A 17,489-nucleotide genomic window follows, 5' to 3' on the forward strand; every position below is an offset into this window, starting at 1 on the left:
CAAAAAATTTGGTGGAACAAGGGAAAAGTGAAGAAACAGTTAAAACTGGCCGTGGATCACACTTATTTTCTTTAAAAAATAGCATTGGCCTTGACAGTAGGATGCATGTGTGCCCATCTGCTGGGTTTGGCAGCACCTGTAGTTTAACAATAAAGCAAACACTCAGCGAAGAACTGCTCTGTCAGAAATACAACAGAGGAACGACTCATTTATCTGCTTACGGTGCAGCCAAGAAAATTCATGCTGTTTTAACACTTAGACCCCCGGAGAGCAGTCATTTTGGTTTTCTACCTTAGACCCCCGCGGAGTCATCATTTTGCGTTTCTACCTTTAAAAGCCGGAGAGCAGTCAGTCAAATGCTGGAGTCATTCATATGTATATTAGGTCGTTACCTAGGAATTCTGGAGGGAGGGGAGTGGGGGTGAGTGATTGAGGGGGTGGGGGAGCTGCTAAAAGCGGTGAGCTTCCTTTTGTGTTTCATCTTGATGCATTCTCAATCATCCAGGGAAACAAATCTCCAAAAGTCACCAACTTGGAGTGTTTCAGTTTGCCATCTTGGGGAGAAATCAACACACATGGGTGTATGTCCTTTGTTGCTGACATTTATTGATAAAAAACAGTACAAAAAACCAACCATTTGTACACATATTTACAAATAATTCAACATTGTCAGCAATCACTCACAATCCTGGCACTGCCATGGTACCTGTAGTCTGCATTTACCACATGTGTACCTGTAGCAGTGAACACATCGCACAGTGGCCTGATTTTTCTTGCATTTGTGTTTGACCTGACACGTGGCTCTTTTTCCAGGGACTCACTTTCCAACTACACCTTTCCAATTTGGTGGTTGATTTAAGCTGCAAATTTTGCAACTCTCTCTCTTTAACAAGTCAGTGCTGCTGCTGTCCTGCATTGCAGCCCACACTTTAAACCACTCCAGCATCCACCCTCTGGGGACTCAGGGGGAATGTTTACACAATTTCTGTGTGCATTATATTTGCATGGAGAAAAAAGCTTGCAGTCTAGATACCAAATTCTATCTGTATTCTGCTGCTGTAATGAAACAGTCGAACGTACGTAATAAAAATTAAATACTACACCACTCATTAGTGTAGTATTTAATTTTTATTACGTACATCACATACATGCACATATATAGTGCTGTATATAGAAAAGTGCATTGACACGTTAACAACAATTAACAAGAAACATTGCATTGCTAGAAAATGATCAGCGTTATTGCTACGTTGCTTTTTCCAAGCACCAAGCAAAACATAAATAAAGATTTTAATAATATTAAAAAATTTTTTTTTTTAAATAATATTAATATATCTGCATATGTAATGAGTGAGAAAATTTAATTACCACACCACCGTAATGAGTAAATCAAAACACCATTCAATTGAGGAACGTTTAAAGTTAATTATCAAATAAAAGCTTAAATCAAAAGTGTATTTGTGGAAAAAAAAAAACACACACATTCTCCCATTAATAGATGTTTGTGTGCAGTGTTGTGATTGCATGTGTGGATGAGGCCTGCAGTGCTGCAGGGCAAAGATAGGAACAAGCCACTGAGCTATGGGTGTTAAGCCAAGTGCTATGAGCTAGGTCTGTGTGTCCTGCCAGAGCAGAGGGAGTCAGAATAAGAAGCCATAACAAGCAGAATACAAAACTGGAACACCAGCTCTACTTTTAACCCGTCTTCTACCCGGACATTCAGTTAAAATTCCACCCAGGCCCAAATACACCCCCACACGCGATTTTACACTCGACACGTCTTGATCTATTTCTCGTCCAGAAGTGTAGTGTTGTAGTCCAAATTCCACAAGCTGGCATCCAAATTGAACATGGTCCAGAGTATGTGAAGTACATAACAATAGAAACTCTGATAACCACAATAATTAGCCTGTAAGATTTTCTCCCAGCCCTTCCACGGAGATTTATAACACTGTGCCGCTAATATGCTTTGCAATCAACTTTGTTTGAAGGGCTGGTAGCTAAATGCTTCCTTCAGCGCTTCAAACAAAAGTCACACAATTCCTTAAAGATGGAGAAAGAAACCACGCTGAAGTTTGCTCTTTTCCCCACTTAGCTGAATAATTTACATATGTGGATATACAGGAAATGGCAGATGAAATCAGTGAGCCCTCACTTCCTCAGCACACTGAGATCCACATGGTGGCTGATGAGCTCTTAATGAGGCTTTGGCAAAGATGGTGCAACTTGCCTGATGGATGCTGCCAAGTGGGCTGTAAGGTGGTTTGGCTGCCACTGAGGACACAGGGGAGGTTTGCTGGAACATGACTGTGGAGAAAATGACAGTGGGAGGAGGAGGGAGGGGGTGTGATGGAGGAGGTAGATCAGTGCAAGGGTGCAAAGCCAGATGCATAGCAATCTCAAGTCAACAGGTGTCCAATGAGCAGTCATTCAACTTTCTATTTTCTGCCCAGTGCTATTCTAACAGCAGAAGAACAAAGTGGTGAGCTAGAGCGATGCGGATAAGAGTCAGCAAGCTTAGGCGGCTCCAAACTGTAGAGCTTGCATTAATGAAACATCATCTTGAGGAGAAAAACTACACTTGAATGTTCATTTATATACCCTATAAGCACGCTGTCGTCAAATAGTCCCCAAATGTGTGCCTCCTATAAAGAAAAAATCCTTTCAAAAAGCGAAGATTCATCTTCCTTACTTTCATGCCCGCTAGGACCTGAGTGGGACATGCATGCTGCAAAGTAAAGAGGAGATAAAGCATGTGCTCGCAGCCAAAGCAGGAAGCTGGAAAAACATCGGATAATAAGCCAACAATGAATATTTCATGGCTGTGTTAGTCAGCAGCAATGAGTCAGACAATTGTCCACTGAAGCAGTGATTGACCATTCATAGTACAGCTGTTTTTCTTTTTTCAAATATAAACCATATAAATATAATATAAACTTGCAGCTCGCCTTACAGCCTGGGCCGTATCCAGCTGTAGGACAAACCAACTATGAATATAACATGTATAAGGTCAATAACTAGCTTATAAAGTTCAGTTTATTTTAGCATTATATGACTATACAAAACAGCAGTATTCAACAATGGACAATATGCATAAGCAGGTAATATACATATATACTTGCTGACTGATCAGCAGTGAACGATCTGTGTCACACCAAGGCTAAACCTGAGGTTACTGTCCTTCAGGCCCAAATCGAGCTTCGTAGTGCAGACCTCAGCAGAGTGTGATTTGTGAAGGGGAAAAAAAAGAAAAAAGACTTTGGGGGGAGGGGTATGTGTGTCTTAACCCTACCAGGGATAAAAATAATTTTAGCAGAGGCAAAGATAAGTAGACCAGAAGGGGGAAGTCCCACATATCCCGTCTCGGGCTTGTTAACACTTCTGAATATTTCAGCCAGGTGGATTTGTATGTCCAAGGTCCCATGATGCTCTCTCCCTCTCTCTTTATATCTCTCACTCCTTAAGTGTTTGTCTGTGTGTCTGCTATTATCTTTGTTGTGTGAGTCTAAATGTGCTTACAAAGTCACCTGAGAGAACCATCTGAACTTTGAGGACAGAAAGTTCGTTGACTGTATTATGAAGGCAGGGTTAGGGTTAGTCACTAATAGATGGAGTTAAGGTGCCCTCATTAAAAAAACACTTAACCATGACGTCATGAAAGACAGAGTGTTGGTGATTGCTGATTGGAGGGTGAATGTGTGTAAATCTTAGATAGAAAGCACTTCAACGTAGGAAACAAGAGCTTGTGTAAATGGGTGGATCAGACTGTATAAAACACTTGGAGTGTGCAAGTAGAGTTGAGTTTGCAATATTTAGTATAATAAAGTCATTTGACAGGATCCTATCAGGCTACTCTAACTTAACTGAAGCAACATACGGTAACAAGTTTTAACTCTTTGCTCCTTGAACACCTACTAAGGACCATCCTTGAAGCTCTCCTCTGATCTGAGTGGTGTCTGTCATATTTCAGGCTTGCTTATAGAACAAAATGACTGGGTTTGCATCAGGAATGAGTCAGGATGGTCTCTGTCTTTGTAGGTACCCAAAACCAGGAAACTATTCAAATGGTCATCAAACCACATCTTTATGGATATTTACAGAGTACTGGGGTGGTTGTCAGGGAAAGAGTGAAGACAATTGGCCCCTGATCTGCTAAATTAAGGTGCAGAAACTTCTCTAAGCTTGACTATCAAACTGGGCTGCATGCACTTTAAAGATAATTATGGAAGCACCAATAGCTAGGTGAAGACATATGTTCAGATGGCATGAATGCTGGCTTTATTTGGAGCGAATACCTACTGATCTGAGAACTTTTACTTGAACCACCTAATGAATTTTTACTCACAGTCCCACTTCATCTGATGAGCTAAAGGTGACTTCACATACACCTGTCTAACCTCACAAACACAGAACACTGCTAATCAGTGCATGTTCAGCTCCCACTGATTGGCAGAAAAGACATGTGTTTAATGCAGAATAAACTCCTATAGTAAGGGGCCTCTTGGATGGATGGATGGATGGATGGATGGATGGAAAGCTTGGTAGTTGAACTGATGGCCTGCCATAAGTTACAGTTTGATATCATAGGGATGGGTTCTTACAACAAATCATGCAAAACTATTTGAGTAGCACAAAAAATGAAAGCATGGATGTGGAAATCATCATAATAGTGGAATTGTAAAGCGCTTTGATGTTCTCGAAAAGCGCTATATAAATGCAATCCATTATTATTATTATTATTATTATTATAATAGATCGCCTTTAATTTTCCAAGGTCTCCAACCCTATTCCTAACGCTAACCCTAGGTATATCCAACATGTATTCTCTCTTTTTATTACATTGTTAGACACTTATATGTCATTTTAATTGGTGCGTATTAAAATAAATAAGTGGAAAACATGATTTATGCAAGCAGAAATCCTTAAAATATTTTACTGCAGATCAGTTGGACATTTAGTCTCAGCAAACCAGGTACTGAAGTATCCAAGCATCCAAATAAGAGTCCATTGAGTCTCTGCGTGACTTCTTATTGCTGTGTACTATGAAAAAAAAACCCAGAATGAAATTGAATCAGAGGAAAGGCTGAATGAGAAACTGATGATTCTCTCTTCCAGAAATTGTCACAGCACCTGCAAACAACACAATAGAGTGGAGAATGTCGTTAAATATCCCTATTGTGTGCCAAGTTTGTGAGCGCACACGTGTGCGTTCTGCACTTTGCAGAGTGCTTACCTTTACAGGGCAGGGGGATGCTAAGTGTTCCAGTCAAATGGATCCAGTATACAGGATGTGGAAACACTGACATGTGTTTCCACATCCAAAAAGCATCCGCTCACGCGAATACGTACTGACACATTCGGAGGCGAACGCATTACACTTGAAAGTCAATGCAGCTAAAAGTACTGCTCGGGTCCAGCATATTCAGAAAGATATTAAAGCATAATGAGAGCTCAAAGACTAATGCAGTTTGCTCATTTCCTTCAACGTTTTGTGCTTTAGAACATTCAGGTCATGTTCACGATCGCGTTACTTAGTCGTCATTTGGTTCTTCGCCTGTGGTTTCTAAATGTCTTCCTTTGTCCCTGCATTGTCTTTGCTCCACTCTCCGTTTGTCTTTGCATTCTAAGTCTGTTTTTAATTACTTTCTCTTTTATGTTGCTTCACATTGCTTTAATTTGTCTCTTCCAGCCTTTAGATTGTGTCCTCCGCACTGGTTTCAGCGTTGTGTTGCCTTCAGCACTAAGTTTCAAAGGTTCAGACAATAATATAATGAATTTACGTTGAATAGACGTGTTGTATATACATTCTTAGGTAGATGGCCATTTTACTCTGTCCACCACTTTGGTCCAGGATGGTTTTTGAATTTGGCTCGATGGACTGTGAATGTCTGAATGGACAATTCTCCCTACAAGTAGCACCATTAGTACAATTTTTGAATTATACAGTATTTTTGTGCACCTGTGAAACTAGTGACATTAGTTTGTGTTTAGTTCCTTGGAATGATAAAGGCAGTAAGACAAACACAGTGCTGGAGGGTAAAGGAAGTGTGGGGAAATGAGTGGGTATAAAGAGAATCAGACTAGGGTGATGAAAACAAATGAGACCAAGTCATGACTCACAGCTGCAAAACGTGTATTATATATTTTGACAATTTTTTTGATGCAAATTAAATTGCACAACAATGTAAAATGAAAATGATGACCAGTTTATGAAAGACCGGGGTGGCTGGGCCGTTGCGATAAGATATAAGCAGTAGGGGTGCAACGATACTCGTATCGATATTGAACCGTTCTATACAGTGCTTTCGGTTTGGTACGCATATGTATCGAACAATACAATTTTTTTATTTATTTTATCAACTTTTCTTCTGACGATGCTGTCTGTGTTGAGCACTCAGTGGATCTGCGTTCGACTACTCTGCTTAGGCTGCACTGTCGAGCGCAGATCCACTGAGCGCAGCGCAAGCTAGCAAGACAGAAGCTAAGCTCGTTGCAACATGGCAACTACCTCAACGCTACCCGAAACTGAACCTCCCCCACCCTCATTCAGATCTGGCGTTTGAAACTATCTTGGTCTTCATGTGAAGCATGACCCTGATGGTAAGCGCGTCATGGACAAAAGTAAAACAGTATGTTGGATGTGCCACGCAATGCTCAATTGGTGGGAGCTAGTGTGTTAGCGCAGTTAGCTCGTTAAGGTGTTGGCCGTCCAGCCCCACGCACGGGGCGATCCACGGTAACTCATTAACGGAGATTTGCCGCGTTGTGGCGTTAATGTCATTTCAACGAGATTAACCTGAAAGCACTAGTGGGAACACAACGAATATGACTGCACATTTACGCCGACATCGTCCTAGTGCAAAGACAAAAACAACAAGCACGCATGCTACAAACTTTACCCGAGTCATTTAGACAGCTGTTAGCACATGATTCTCCTTATGGGGACCTGATATGTTTAATATGCTGCTGAGAATATAGCCCAGAAGAAGCAGAAATTAGGGTACCTCGAGGGGTCACAGCAATCAGTGTGTGAACAGTGAACATTAACAGGCTTGGATACTGGTCTATAAACAATTTCAACACACAGTACATAACACACAATTGGGAAATGTTACCACCTCCTCAATCTGGCATTAAAAACCTAATGTGAGTTGTTTAACCATCAGTATTTTCTTAGGGTATTTAAGTATTTTACATGCTGTTAAAGGACATTTATGCATCACTATTTCAAAGTAAAATATTAAAAGAAAATAGCTGAGGACCATTTGTAAATTTTTACTCTCACAGTGAGCTTACTGGGAACGGACTAATTAAATATTTCCCATCTCAAAGATACTAAACGCATTGTTCAAATTACGCCTTAGATTCCATTATAGTGCCCGGTCTTTTTCTTTATTTCGTTTGTTCTTTTTTCCGAGGGAGATACTGATTACATTTGGGAACAGTCTGCAGATATTGAGAAAAACGCAGCCTCTTTGATGAATATTCATTAATCAAAGGGCCTGGGTTAATCAAGATGTAGCGAACAGGAAAGGTCATTTTTATTGCACTGGAATTTGTCTTCATTGAGTGTCTCTGTGGAACAAGTGAAAAGACCATTGCAAACAATCTGTCTATACTTTAATAATTTAAATGAAGTTAGAAGTACACTGAAAATAGCAGATAATATTATTCTGGACCACCCATCATTTAAGCATGCCTTTATTCAGCCCAGAAAAGACCAAATTTAATTGATTCTTTGTGTCAGTATACTAGGAATGGCATATATAACACCAACTGCATGGGCTTTTCTACTTGTGTGTAACCGCAATAAATCTGTAAAAAGATGAACGGATGCCGAATGGATGGATTTGCATCTGACCCACATCCATATGATCAGAATAACAACGAGGACCGTGGTAAAACGCAGACTTAGGTAAATGTGAGCTATGAGAAGACATTTTAGGTTGAGGTCAAAAAGGAATGAATGTTCAATCTATAACAATAAAGCTTGCGGTGATGCTAACATGATGATTATTTAGCGTGTTCAATAAGCCGCTAGTAGTGTTGCACTTAGCTGTAGAAAGTGCTTAAGAGAACTGATGCTGTCTGTTGTAATGCCATTAAGCTGTTGCTCTGGTACTACAGTGCATGACTCCACGATCAATTAAACAAGATCAATTTAAAAAAACAAGGTGAGGTGAAGGAGAGTCCATCTGTTAATTGTCTTAATCCATTTGCAAACTGCCAGCAGGGCTGCTTATATCAAAGCACACACGATGAGTAATGGCAGCTCCGTGTTATTTTCAGAGTCTAGACCAATTAGCGAGAGCTTATGTGCTTGTTGCTCTATGGACTTGGCTGAGGCATGTACAATCTATATGTTTTCATCACAAATAAAATATATTGATTAGTACAGCAGCAGTGAATGAAGTTATTAAATAATTTGGAACAATCAGTAATACAGCAATTAATCAGATTGGCAAGGCGTTCAGTGACGAATGCAACCCTCACCTCCCAGAATTCTCTGCAGTGCTCTGCTTTAGTCTTCCCACTTCATGTCATCCTTTATCTACCAATTAAGTCATATATATCTTGATCAACAATGTTGGAAGTAAATCTCTATAAAGTAATTACATTTTTCTTTAACAGCACATATAGAGTCATTTTCAGTAATCACACTGCAGTTTAATCACACAGTGGCAAAGATTTGTTACTTGGTATCTGACTTCAGGAGGAGTCCACAACCTTTTACACACGGTGTAATTTTATTTCACAAAAGGACAAGAAAGAGCAGTGTGCCTTGAAACAACTGCTGATAACCTGACATGGACTCTTTGCACTAAGCCAGTACACAGTGAAGCTGAAGTGTATGCTGACCCTGGCCAAGCAGTCAGAGCCTGACAAACAGGTAACAAAAGCAGTGATGAGCAGTCAGGCTCGTTTCATGTGTACCCTGTTTGCACCTGTTTCTACAATGGAATTGCTTTGGCAATCTCTGTGAAGTGATCTTTGGGCTGCTTTTCAACTTTGCACTCAGCTTTGTGTTAATACTAAAACACCAGGAAAAGGTCTTGTGTGTGTCCATATTAGGATCAAGATTTATGTTATTGCATGGCCTAAAGTTTACTTTGTTAAATGGTAAATATGTGACAATCCATCTCAAGGCCGTGTTAAAGTAACAACACAAAAATAATGTAAAGTATTGTGTAATGCATACTGTGTAAAGTCAAGGCCTTTACACACCAGACACCTAAAATCTGTGCAGTTTTTTTCCTGCCTGTCCTCCCTTAGACATTGTCATACTGTACCACATATAATGTAAAATCTAAACTAACACAGACAGGACTTAAAAAATATTATTAAATATGTGTTAAAAAGAGAGTGAGAATGAGAGTCCCCTCATTCTTACTGCCGCTGTTCACGCCGACCATGTAATCTCGCAGAATGTATTTGCACCACTGCATTTGGCACAAGCGGTCAGAGCTCAGAACTTGCAGGTAACACTGGTAAAATAACATTATTTTACCTCAGACACACAGCAAGATGCTGCTCCAGGTCAATCGGCTCTCTGGAATTATTTCTCCCTCCTCACATGTGTTCCCAACACTGCCAGCAAGACCTGGGTCAAACCATGAAATTCCCCCTCTCTCTTCTCATGAAAAATTGGATGGACCCAGATTCTCAGTTTCTTAATTTTCTTTCTTTGAAACATCAGGAGCAAAACCGACAAAAAACCCCATCAGGAGCAGCTCATCATCGCTTGATGTCAACTTTGTTTTCACACCGTTTATTTTTAGGCCTTAACAATAAAAAGAATCAGTCCCATGAATGATGAGTGATTATAGTCCATGGTTAATTTTGGTAAGCACCTCATAGTATAACAGTCATGTTGACTTGTTGACTACAGTAGTGTAAGAGTTAATATTGTTGCCTCACAGGAGTAAACTGGGGTCTCTCTGCATAGAGCTTCCAGGTTCGTGTGCCTGTGCAGGTTCCCCACCCCACACCTCAAGTTAAATGAGGGATTATGAAAATGGGTGAATAATCTACATAAACCTCCTTATCACACAACTCATTAGCTGCACGTGTGTTCATTATCTGTCTCCAAACAAGGATGCTTCAGTAGTGACTGACTTATGTGGCAAACTTGTTTTATCTATGAGAGTACGTGCTGAGGAGCACAAATGTAAAATTACTATTGAAGAGTCTGCAACACATTTTGTGGTTATTTAATGGGGTTTTTTTGTCTTTTGCTTAAAAAAAACACTTTCTGATCACATTTCCGTAACTACCTTTAATGATGTTCTTCTGGCAATCCTCCTCTACTGATGAGCTCCACATCTGGATTCAGATGTGCTCTCTGTGCAGCATCCTTGATTTGTGGTCAGACTTTCGGGAAATTTTCTGCCTGCAAAAGGCCTGTGAAGACTCTAGCATAATTTCTCTGACCTTTTTGATTAAACTCAGATAAATGTGCACTTACTTTTGAATAAGATGATTATTATGATTATAACACCTTATGCTTTCCAATGCTGAGATTGAAATCCATCAAGTAAAGCTGCAAAGACGATAACAACAGAGCAGATTATGAAGATTGATTTTTGTTTTTAAAAGGGAGCTGGGGTTAAGCTAACTATTTAAAAGTTGTTCCCTTAGCAATAGTCATATACTGTTGTAAAAAAAAAAAAAAAAAAGAAGAAGAAGAAGAAGAAGTAATGCAGAGGGCTCTACTCATAAATTATGTTTGTGTCTGGCAACACCCCATTGTGCCCAAAGTAATTTGGCCCAAAGCAGAGCAGGAAGTGAGATCTGCTTTGCATTCTCATACCTTAGGCTTCCTCCCAATACACTTGCACAAATCCCTATCCTACTCAGCATGCACACAAGTGCTTTCTTTTGGTGTTTAAATATTAACACAAAGCTAAGAGCAAAGCGGAAAACCAGCCCATAGATCACTTCATCGAAAATGTGGCCACAGCAGTTCTTCTGTTGGCGTGAGTACAGGTACAAATGGAGGCTCCAGTGTTATAAGCATGACTACTCATCTCTGCTTTCATTACCTACTGGTAACAACTCTTTGATTGCTTGGGTTGACTTGGTTCAGGAGTGGCTATGGGGAAAAAAAGATTTCTCATTTGGAGGTTTTGGCTCGTGTATCTCACAAACCCTCGTGTATCTCACATCCTCGCTGCAGAAGCAGTGATGTGAGTAAGGCTACGTCTACACTGATAAATTTGAAAACAGCGTTTTCGTCTAAAAACGCTCCGCGACCGTTTTCAGTTGTTTCATCCACACTGAAAATGTCCCTGTACTGCGCATGCATCAAATGTAAGACCATTCAACCTGCATCATTTTCGTCTGCCATTTATTTACTTTCCGGCTCTTTGAAACGGCGTGGCAAAATGTCAAGTGCCGAGTTTTATCTGGAGCTATCTGGAGCATGTCCAAACTGATATTAATCTGTAATAGGGCTGACAAAATTAGGAGCAAACAAAAAAACTGCTGTACAATGCCGCCCGCCGTCTTAGTTTTAGTCATATATGACTAAAATGTGTCATCGTTTTCGAAAATCTCAGTTTTCGCAGTCCACACTGTGACGCGAGAGAAAAAGATGCGTGCGGAGATGGCCTGAGGGACATTGTAGCGTGAATAGTCCCTGTTGGATGGATGGAGGGGTGGATGGATGGGTTGGTCAAACATTGGAAGTTAATGCAAGATAATGCTGTTTATTTCCATAGTCCAAGTTACTTGACAATGTCTGTTGTACACCTTTATTGGTGTTTACGATTGTGACCATGGCAATGAAGAGCCTGTATTTGTAACTGCAAACCTAACTAAGTTGTTTTGTGCCTATAGGCAAGATTCTGATTCTCCACTACCAATTATAACCCATAGGAACAAATCTTGGAAACGTAGTACCCTCATGGACTTTCAAACAATTCTGCAGGAATGATAAGGATGGACACATTTTGTCTGTGAAAAGCTGTAGCTTCAGCTCCATATTCCAGAGGCGCAGTTCATTTAAAGAGATTATACATAGTGCACGGTGATAAACTTTCTTTTGGAACAAAAACCAAACACCCCAGGGATGATAGCACTGAAACTGTAGACACCGTTTACTGCTAACCTGATCCTGCCAGGCAATCCTGTTTACTGTGCACTCTAAATCACACTGTAATGATTTCTTTGAGCTCAAGATGTCTGTTTAAGCAACTTGAAAAAAGAGAGAGAAAAAAGCTGTGACTACCTTCGTAAACGCACGCTGGAGCTGATAACAGCTTCTTTGCTATTTTTACCTCCATGTTGCTTCCAAAGAGGACACACTGTGCAAGTAGGGAGAAGTGTTTGTGTGTGTACATGTAGGGAGAAGTGTTTGTGTGTGTACATGTACAAGTTTTTTTTTAGAGGATTTACAACCACAGTAATTATAGCCATGCTCTGTCCTGTGTGTCCCTGACAGATATGACTGAGCGCTGTGAGGGGACATAAAAAGAAGAAGCAATTGGAGACACAGATGGGAGCAGAGCCCGAACTCCACTTCACTCCATTCGATCACAAGTGAGACTGAGGACAGAGAAGATGTCTTGAGTATTTTGTTTTTTAACATGTGCGGACACAATTATGTTAAATGAACACCTGGAGGAACCAGTGCTGTTGGACACAATGTACAAAACAGAACCCCCTCCTCACCACCCTCGCATGCATATTCATCACTTGCAGAACTTCCTGTTGCACAGAGAGAGATCAACGTCTCAAAAACACAGACTCGTCATATTTTTTCGGGTTTTCTCCCATGCTTGCTTTCTGTGCTTGCACTGGGTCAGCCTGCATGCTGGCCCAGGTCAAGCTGTTATTTCCTGGTGACTGAGAGAGGTGTACAGTACATGCTGCTGACGCACAAGTGGGAGGAAAAACAGGAATCGAGGGTTTGATTTTGAATAACACATAAAAAACAAAAACAAAAAACAATGTACTTACGTTGGTCAAGTGGCAAAATATTACACAATGTCTTTAGCTGGTCCTTGCGACCCCTTCTTGGAGGGCACTGTAAATGTTTTGTTCTTCAAAACAGCAGGTAGAAAAAGATACTGACTACAAATGAAGACAAATTGTAAATGCTAAAACATGAATGCTGTTATGAACTTCTAAACTCCCACTCTCTTGATTTCCTGTTTTATAAAGAGCGCTCATGAGATACTCCAAAATTAATGGAGCCCTAAGGAGGTGTAATCCAAATATGTACATTGTGTGGTGATTTTCTGCAACCACCGTAAAGAGCTGCTTTTCTTTACTGATGTGCTCATCTGCTCTGGTTTGTATGGAAGCTTGTTTCCGCCACTGAAAATGTTTTTTTTAGCCATCCATAACTCATGTATCTCAAAGTTTTGAGTTAATCAGCTAAAACGTTTAAGAAAATAACTCGGCTAATCAGGAAGCGCTGTAGTCAACATGACTGTTATACTATGAGGTGCTTACCAAAATTAACCATCATTTCGATGTTATCCTGAAGCAGAACATGGAAGGCATTAGCTACCAGTGCTATAGCTAAGCTAGCAATGCTACAACTACGCTAGCAGCATTCGGCTGAGTTACCAGCGCTACTGCTGCTTGTCATAAATGTTCAAATGTTCAAGCATCGGGTTAGCTTAGTGGGATGAGCAGGTGACCATATGCTATATGGCCAGGGAGAGCAGTAGACCCTGGTTTGATTCTAATCCGTGGGCCTTGCTGCATGTCTTCCCCTCTCTCCCCAGTTTTCTGTCTCTTTACACTGTTACTATTGAATAAAGGCTAAAATGGCCCAGTAAAATAAATAAATGTTCAAACTGCTGAGTACTCTCAGCATGGCTTTACAAATGATGAAATGTGCTATTAGCTGACTCACAGGCATTAGCATAAAAGTAGCTTGTTCATGTTTACTACATTTCGGTAGCACATTGATGATATCACTACCTGATTTTCAGTACGCATTTGTCTATGCCATCTGCTTCTGGGTAAGCAGCTTCCTGATTTGCAGAGTTAAGTCAAAATTCCAACAAAATAACTCAAAATTTCAAGTCATGCTTGTCCTCTTTTCTCCTCTCTTGAATTCCTACCAACCAATAACATCAAATAGCAAAATACTGGCATCTTTTAGAAAAACAGCTTTCATGTAAGTAAAACTAATGGGTATTTGTAGTGTTTTATTTCAGTGCAGACACATTATTGATTGTGTATTTGTGAAAATAAAAATAAAATATGTGCTTTTGTTGTCTAGAAGCAGGTGTAAATAACTATTTTAGCCATTTAGCTTCATCCAGTCTTGTTGAGGCTTTCTTGTGAGCAACCCTGCTGCACCCTCTGGTTGCATTACGGCCAATTTCTGTACAAATGGATGGGAAATTGAATGGCTGTTGTAGATTGGCTGCTAGGTGCAATTTTTTTTGCGCTCTAAATGTAAAGCCATCTTAAATAGAAGCCTTTTCAAAACGACAGGAAAAAGGAGAAATTTCAACTCTTCCTGCCATGCCCAAAAATAAAAATCAATAATCCATCTTATATTCTTTTCCCCTTTTTTAAGTCATAAAGATATTGTTAGCCAAAAAATCCAGCTCCAGACTGGTCTTAACCTGGATTCAAAACATGTTTTTTTTCTACAGAGCCAAGTTTGATGTCAGATATCCCAAACAGCACTCTCTGAAACACATGGCTCTGGCTGTGAGCACAGAAGCTACAGAAACTAGAGATGGACCGATCCGATATTACGTATCGGTATCGGTCCGATACTGACCTAAATTACTGGATCGGATATCGGAGAAAAATAAAAAATGTAATCCGATCCATTAAATATCACGAAAGCACCTCACAAAACTTGCAACACACCGTAACTCACCTCAGAACGTTAGCACGTCGGAGCAGTATGCATCACGTGATAGAGCGGCTGTGGCATGCGGGACCTGTCAGTGGTCTGGATAGCATGTGGAGCTTCGCTAGCAACCCGGCATTTCATCTCCGACAAAGTTATCCCGAGAGAAGTAAAGCAAGTGTGTAAGTCCATCTCTGAATGTTTGTAAAGCATTCCTGCGTTAAGCTTAACAAGCGACTGCCTCTTCTTGCTGCTACTTCAATCATGAAACTGCTTAACGATCAGCTGATCGGCTTTTCTGTCGCGAGTCCGTGTCTCTAGTTTGCTTTTGGCCCACTTTGCACCAGAAAGAGGAAACCAGCGGCTGAACAACAGCAGCACGTTTAAGCTTGATCAGCTATTGTTAGAATGTATTTAATATTACTTTCTACTCGAGGATCTTTTTCTACGTAGCTGACGGCTGGTAACTGTGCAGGGGCGGATCTAGCAAAGTTTAGCCAGGGGGGCCGATAGGGCATTAACAGGGAAAAGGGGGCACAAAGACATACTTTTCTTTCTTATTCTCATTTAAAATGTCTAGCTTTTAATAAATAATTATCTGACAGCCAAAGTTTTAATTTGATGCAAAATGAATAGAAGTCCATTACTGTATATAGTAACTATTAAGTCTAATATTGTCACGGTTCTGGGTCCGTCGGACCCAGTAGTTTGAGTTTTATTATGTTTTGGTTTTAGTTTGCATCAGGGATTGTTTTCTTGTTCTCTTGTAGTGTTGATTATGATGATGTTTATTATTTGAGTTTCATGTTTCTGTGGTGTTTAGGATTTGTTCTTCAGTTGTGTCTGCTTAGTATTTGTCTAGCTCCATGTGCCATTTTCTGTCTGTCTCTCTATGTCGAGTTTGTGTCTTAGTGTGATGGTTGCTTGTTCCTGTTTTATTGTGATGGTCTGCGTCTCATGTGAGTGTGTTCAGTTTTACCTTTGTCTCGTCTTGTTGATTATTCCCAGCTGTGTCCACCACCTGTGTGTAATTCCCCTGTGATTCTCTGTGTATTTAAGTCATGTCTGCCGTCATTGTAGTTGCTGGTCCGTCTGTGTTTCCACCCTGCTTCATCTGTGTGTTTCCCTGCAGTCTACCATCATCTGTTTCCGCCCGCTCTCATTCATGTCCAGGTTCGTGTTCTATAGTTAGTTTGTTCCCAGTTTAGTTTAGTCATTGCTCCGTTCGCCGTTTGTCCATTTCCTTTTTGTGTTTAATAAACCACCCTCACACCCATACAAGTGCCTGCGTTTGGATCCTCCTTTATTTTCCACACGGCTCATCTCACTCGCCGTGACAAATATACCCTAGTAAGCTATACTACTTTTTCCTTTGGGAAGGTACCATCTGTGCAGTCTGCAATTTTGTTGAAGAAAGATGTTGAATCTATTTAATATTTCTTGAAAAATAATTGATTTCTGTGCATTTTCTTTCACACTGCATCAAATTAAGGTTGATTACATCGATTAAGCATCATGAGGTGGCGCGTGAGGGGTGGTTCCCTATTTTTTATTTATTTATTTTTGTTGTTGCTGGGAGTTGGAACCCTATTAGTTAGGTTGCTTAATATTTATGCTAAGTACTCTTTAAAATACCAGAATAGGGAGGATGGTGTAGGTTTAAGTTTATTAGATTGATCAGTATTGCTGTACTATGAAATATTTTTTTTTGCATACAGGTATAACAGAATAGCTTTAGTGTAGTTGTTGTTTTAAACTTGAGTATGAACTTATACAAAATGCAGCAAGATATTTAAAAAACAGTTTTGTTGATTAAAAAACACCATATCGGATTCATATCGGTATCGGCAGATATCCAAATTTATGATATCGGTATCGGTATCGGACATAAAAAAGTGGTATCGTGCCATCTCTAACAGAAACCTGCTGTTTACATCTTTTTCTGTAAGAGTCATAAGAAACTTGCCTTAAAAAACGAGGAAAGGAAGCATAAAATGGCTTATTTTTGAGATCTGAGCTGAGGTGCTCAACCAGGCCAAGTTCATCTGTATAGCACAAAATCACAACTGCTGCCACAAGGAACTTTTTACCCAACAGTATTGGGTGGGGGCAAGGCTGGACTGGGACAAAAAATCGGCCCGGGCATTTTGACTAGAGACCGGCCCACCAGGATAAAGATTGAAAATGTGACGTCATTCAGGGATAAAACCGCAAAGGATTCTGGGAACTTGTGGCAAGAGGTACTAGCGCACGCAGGCTTTCAATTGAACTCACTTACACAGCGATAAAAAGAAACCCAAAAAATGGCAAGAAGCTGTTGTATTATTATTAACTGCAATAGCCGGTCGCATGACAGCCACAGGAAGCCGACGGGTAAAGAGATCGTTTTTTTTTTATCAGATTACGTCGTTGAAGTGAAATTTTTTAAGCCATGTTTCCGAAGTAAGAGCCGATGGATGGTCTGGATATACCAAATATAACATCTCAGAACACTCCAGCTCACATGTTAGTCTGCTCCAAGCATTCCCACAAAGGTCAGAGTTTTGTAGTATTAATACGTCATTTTTCTTAACATAATTGGTGATATAGGTTACAAGCAAGTCTGGCGCTGAACAGAAATTGTCGCGCTATGCTCCTTTGTTTATTGTGCATAAATAGTGAA

General features: G+C 40.2%; 1 protein-coding gene across 1 annotated transcript in view; it reads left to right on the top strand.

Annotated features, from left to right (window-relative positions):
* The window catches only part of uts2r1 (urotensin 2 receptor 1), a 68,425-nt gene extending 51,731 nt beyond the window's left edge, over positions 1-16,694 (top strand). The window contains exon 4 of the mRNA XM_085465588.1: positions 12,443-16,694. The gene's annotated coding sequence lies outside the window, so the exon portion shown is untranslated. The remainder of the gene's footprint in view (positions 1-12,442) is intronic.
* Positions 16,695-17,489: the final 795 nt, after the last annotated feature.

The sequence above is a fragment of the Copadichromis virginalis genome, linkage group LG8, assembly GCF_057382275.1.
Source record: "Copadichromis virginalis isolate Kocher_CV1m ecotype Utaka linkage group LG8, C_Virginalis_male_GT1.1, whole genome shotgun sequence".
NCBI lineage: Eukaryota > Metazoa > Chordata > Actinopteri > Cichliformes > Cichlidae > Copadichromis > Copadichromis virginalis.